Raw genomic sequence first — 5,765 nt, 5'->3', positions numbered from 1 at the left:
GAAGGGTATGGTAAGCAGAATAATGGTTTCCACAGATGCCCATGTCCTAATCCCTGAAACCAATAGATGTGTCACCTCACATGGCAAAAGGAACTTTGTAGATGTGACGAAACTGCGAATCTTGAGATGGAGAGATTACCCTGCATTATCCTAGTGGGCCCAATGTAATCACAAGAGTCATTGCAAGTGAAAGAGAGAGGCAGGAGAGTTGAAATAAGGGATTGAATGATGCTAGACTGATGGCTTTGGAGAAGAAGGGGGGGGGGCTGTGAGCCAAAGAATGCAGCATAAAAGGCAAGGAAACTGACTCTCCCTAGAGCCCCCAGAAGGAAGTCAGCCCTGCCAACATGTTGATTTTAGCCCAGTAAGATTCACTGTAGACTTCTGACCTCCAGAATTGAAAGATTCACAAATTTTCCTTGTTTTAAGCCAATAAAACTGTGCTTATTAGTTCAGCAGCAATAGAAAAGTCGTACAAACAGAGAATGCTTCCAATGCATCCTATGAAGCCCATGTTATCTTGATATCAAAACTAGACAATGCCATTACAGTAAACCACAGAGTATCAGCACTAGATGTCCTTAGCAAAGTTAAGCAAATCTACTCTAACAACATATAAAGAAGGTAAGTCCTCATGACCAGATACGGCTTAACCCAGGAAAGCTATTACAGTTCGATGTTCCATTGCTTTTCCAACCTGCTCCCAATCCCTTTGATAGACTTGGTCTCCAGCATCCCATCCTATGTCATCTTCCACCCCATTTCACTCTTCACTCAGAATTTGTCTGCATCGGACTTCTCTCCATTTCCTAAATATATAAAGTACCTCCATGTGCTCATGCCTTTGCTCATGCCATTCCTCTGTGAACACTGTCTTCCCTAGCCTTCTTCCTGGGGACACTTATTCACCCTTCACATCCTAGAGCAGATCTCTGCTTGTGCTCTGAGAAACCTTTCCCTCCAGCCTCAGGCTCTTCTTCCCCATCTCCCTATCTCTCTCTGCAGCATTCCAATGGGACCTGTCTTACAGGATTTCACCTTCTCTTATAACTCTTACTTTCCTCCCAGACTATGAGTTCCATCAGGGCAAGAAATGGTGTCCAATTCTTCTTTGAATCTTCAATGCCTAGCACAGCGCCTGCCATGTGGGAGACCCTTCATAAATTACTGATCAATTGGCACTTTAATAGAGAGTAGTTGATAGTCACTTGAGATACAGTCTAGTGTTCTGTGGGACAGAGGGAACTAATCTACAAGGAAGAAATGAGCCTCAGAGATTGGAAGCGGTCCAAAAAGAAACACATCATCTTTCCACTCAAAATTACATCATCTAATTGGCATGCTGAAGCATTTACACATACGATATTCTTTTTGAGGGCAATAAGGAAGATGGGATTAATCCTACTTTTCCATGAGGAAACTGACGCTGAGGAGAAATAAATAGTTAGCCAACATTATGGTGTGAGACAGTGGCAGAGCAATGAGATCCACTCCCAGGTGGCTCACGATACCCCATATGCCACAGTTGCCCACCCCTGCCTGAAGGAAGTGAAAATCAATTGGGTCTTTGTGCTGGACTGCAGGCATCCCATCTGGAGTTCTGAACTGCCTGCCCTCCAGATAACTTCCACTGCAGGCTAAGGTTTCCCCAGCCTAGTAGCAACCCTGGCTGCCCCTTGACCTCTAGACCTTCTAGGCATTGCCCTCACCTCTACCAAAGCACTCAGTCAGAACACTAACAAAAATGGGAAAGAGAATATGTTTGAGTTGAAAATAGGGATGCCTACGTAGCTCGGTCGGTTAAGTGTCCACTCTCGATTTTGACTCAGGTCATGATCTCACAGTTCATGGGATCGAGCCCTGCATTGGGCTTGGTCTGTTTAGGACTTTAGCTCTCTCCCTCTCTCTCTGCTCTGCCCCCCGGTAACCCCGTCCCCTCTCTCCCTCTTTCTCTCTCTCAAAATAAATGAATAAACTAAAAAAAAAAAAAAAAAAGAATTGAACGTAAGTAGGTACAGCCAATAGCCCAGTGAGCATCCCCATTTTACATCTTAGGAATCACCCAATAACCCAGACACAGTCCACTGGCTCCACGGCCATGGCATCTTCCATCTTGGAAGTGTTGGGGGGGGCGGTCTCTGGCCAGTCTAATGTGCCCGAGAGTGACCCCTCTATTTACGTGTGACACATACCTCCTCACACTGATCCCCCCAGTCTGTTTTTTGGTTTCTACCACGTCTGCTCATATACCTTCAACCTTACGTATTCTGCTTGGTTGTGTACACGTCCCCGTGCAACTTGGGTAATGTACATAAAATCTCTTGTGCTTTTACCTCTACTCCTTACCTTGAGAATTTCCTTCATATCCCCCCTTTTCAGGTCCCATTACTCTCTGTCTAAAAGAGGAGCTGAATTCCTTCCAACCGATCATTTTTTCATCTGTTTCATGTGGTATTTTAATTTCTTCCTCTTTGAGGAAACAACTGTGTAATCTCCTTATACCTCTGCAGAATTATTCAGTTTTACATTCGTCTTTGTTACTACCATAGCATGCTTACAAAGGTGCTCTCCTGAGGGATGGCTCTCGATCTTCAACGACCAAGAAGAACAAACAATAATCTTTGTGTCGTGCTTTGCAGATTGGAAATTGAGTCACAAAGTCTAGGGACACACGCAGAGAGGGCTGAAAGCCTCTAAAATAGTATTAGTGATAATGATATCAGGCACTGGCAAAGCTTTTCATACTCTCTGACTGATGACACTCTTCAACCCTTAACAACCACCTAAGATTAGTAGGGCGGCAGTTTCCAGCAACAATAGGAGCACTGGCTTATTCCAATGGTAAGTGCTCTCAAAGATTTCTGCCCTTGTGTCACATTTATTGGCACCATTTTGCATTTGACCTGGCATACTCAGGTTTCCCTTCTCCTTGAGAAGGAAGGACTGCATTGGCTCAAATGCGTAACCCATGCCCTCAGAGAACCCATTCACTTTTCCAAGATTTCTGCCGTTCCAGGAGGCTTGTGCCCTCGAAGCCTCCTCTGTCGCTGCCCTCACGACACTTCTCAACTCTTGCTCTCCACAATAACTCATACAGTTGTCTGCCCTGTAATCGCCCCAGACGTGGAACTCAGCCTTACTCTTTAATTTACGTGCATGCACACACAGACACCCACACACAGAGTCTTCGCAAATAAAGAAGACTTTGTTAAAGATTTGGGGACACAGAAGAGAGGGTCTTTTACATGAAAAATTAATACAAACCTTTTGAAAACTGGATATTAGATTTCCCTGTTCTCCCTTCCCCGCTTGGTAGGCCATCCACCCTCTCCTCCCTGTCTTCTCTTCCCCTCCCCCCAGTTCACTTTCATTTCTGTGGGAGAACCACCTAACATCTTTTTACCAGGTCTCAAGCTCCTTGTCGTGGAATTCTCATCTTCCGCCCCAAGCAGTTTATCAAGGTATTTCCCAGAACAAAACCAGGACAAAATCTGGAGAGAGCCATGAAGATTGTCTCTTTGAATTACAAATACAAACAAGGAAACTGAGGCTCAAAGGCTTTCTGTGACCTGCCCAAGGTTAGCGAGTTGATATCACTTCCAATCTTCCATTACCTGAAAGACACAAAGCTTCAGAGACATAACTTTCCAATAAAGCTCCGTGCCAGGCCATGGGCCTATTTTAAGATACAATCAATTGTACTTCGAACATTTTAGGGAAACAGTGTGGTCCTCTCCACCCAGCTCCGTGGTGGGGGCTGGGGGTGGGGGTGGGGGGTTGTGAAATGAAATTGTGATGTGTGGCCTGCTGGATGCCTGTGTCTGTTGCTACAGGATTGTGGGTGTTGCCAACTGCCTCAGGAAGTGTAAACACTAATGTTATTTTGCTTCCACTGTGTGTGGTACTTACTGGGTGATACAGATAGAATTAGTTTCTATTCCTGTAAACATAATACCCAATTTAAAGGGATTCTCAGGCTTTCTCTTTCCTTTTGGTATTGTTTTCTTCCTAAACTGCTCATTCCCTTTATTATAATGTGATTTGGACTTGCTTTCCATTCATAAATCAATAGTTTCCAGCAGTAATAAATATAAGTACTCATTCCGATGGTAAATGCTCACAAAGATTTGTGCCCTTGTGTTGCGTTTATTTAGCCTGGACTGAGGCCCAGGTTGAATTTTCTGAGTAAATACAGCACACACTAGAGCTCCTTTTGCAATCAGTCCCCGGGGATCCACACATAAGCTCCTCACAACCTCCTGCTGTATCTCCAGACACATGTCCACACCACAAACTGGTCGGTGCAATCCAGGAGGGGTGGGACTTGGAGCTTAACATGAAAATCCCAAAGCAGGTGCTCAGAGAAATGTGTCTGGTCCCACAGGTACAGCTCGGTGTCAGGAAGGCCTGGCCTCCGCACCAGAGTGACGGATGCATCCCAGCAGGGGGCGGAGCCGGGCCAGTTCCAGGAGCAGTGACAAGGCTGGCCGCCTGATGGAAGTCTGCGAGCAAGGGACAGGATTCGGAAACCAAGGCAGAGTTCGGGGATCTCTCTCCCACCCCAAACAGCAAAAAGTTCCCACACTAATGGAGCTTATAATCTAGCAAGGAAGAGCGATCATAATTAAATGATCACAGAAATGATTAATTAATGGCTATCGTGATAAGGGCTGTGAGGAAGAGGTCCAGGGGCCTTACGGATGCACGATATCGAGCCTTCCCTGGGCCTGGGAGGCCAAAAGCACTGCTGAAGGGGTTGAGCATTTAGGTTGAGCGCTGAGGGATGAGTTGGCTGTGTGAGCGGCACCTGCACAAGAGAAAAGGCAAGTGCATTTGATAAATATTTATTAGGTGCCTACCGTAGTCCAGGTACCATGCTAAGCATTTGGGATCCATCAGTGAACAAAAAGGCAAAGAGCCCTGCCTCATGGAGCTGGCCTGTTTGTGGGACGTGACAGTGAAAAGAACATGGGATGGAAACCGTGTGGGCCTCAATGTGGCTCTGTGTGAGGGGGGAGCCGGGAGGTTATGCGGTGGGGTGGGAAGGGGCCAGACTTCAAAGTCTTCTTCGTCTCGTGGAGAAGCATAACATCATGGCACCTTTATAGCTCCCGCATATGATGCCTGACAGATGGCATTTGCTCAGCACATGAGTGAATGCATAAATGAATGAATGAAACAATAAATGAATGAATGAATGGCTTCAGACAGGCCAGTAAACAGTGACCAGAGTGTTTCAGAAAGATAATTCTCAGTGTAATGTAAAAGAAGGGATTGAGACCAGGAAGCCAGCTAGAAGAAGTTGCAATGGTCTCGATCAATTGTTGCCAAGTAGGCTTGCTTGTTTACTTATTTATAAATGACTTATGTGAGCACCAAATACTGATAAATTCTTTAATACATCATACACAAAAATAGAGATTTTAACAGGAAAAGCAGAAAACAGAAATGCTATTATTTTCTTTCTCTGCTCCAGTGGAGATGAGTTTGGAGACCAGTGCTCTAGACGATGCAGATTGGATGGTGGTGGTGGAGACAGACGAAGGGCAGCAGTGAACTTGCGGACAAGCGGTGGCTCTGTCCTCCACACCGCGCGAGAGCCAGAGAGCAGCCAGCCCTGGTGTGAAAGAGCACCTGTGCATACACACTGGCGTTGAAACGTCGTCCCTGCACCCTAGATCGCAACCCCACTCTCTCACCCACGCAGAGGAATTGCAATGAAACACACCTCATCCAAGATGAGCGGGTGCCTTGGCAGGATAACC

Source organism: Acinonyx jubatus, chromosome E4 (genome assembly GCF_027475565.1).
Source record: "Acinonyx jubatus isolate Ajub_Pintada_27869175 chromosome E4, VMU_Ajub_asm_v1.0, whole genome shotgun sequence".
Classification (NCBI taxonomy): Eukaryota; Metazoa; Chordata; class Mammalia; order Carnivora; family Felidae; genus Acinonyx; species Acinonyx jubatus.
The sequence above is the reverse complement of the archived record's forward strand: the minus strand, read 5'-3'. Positions refer to the sequence as shown.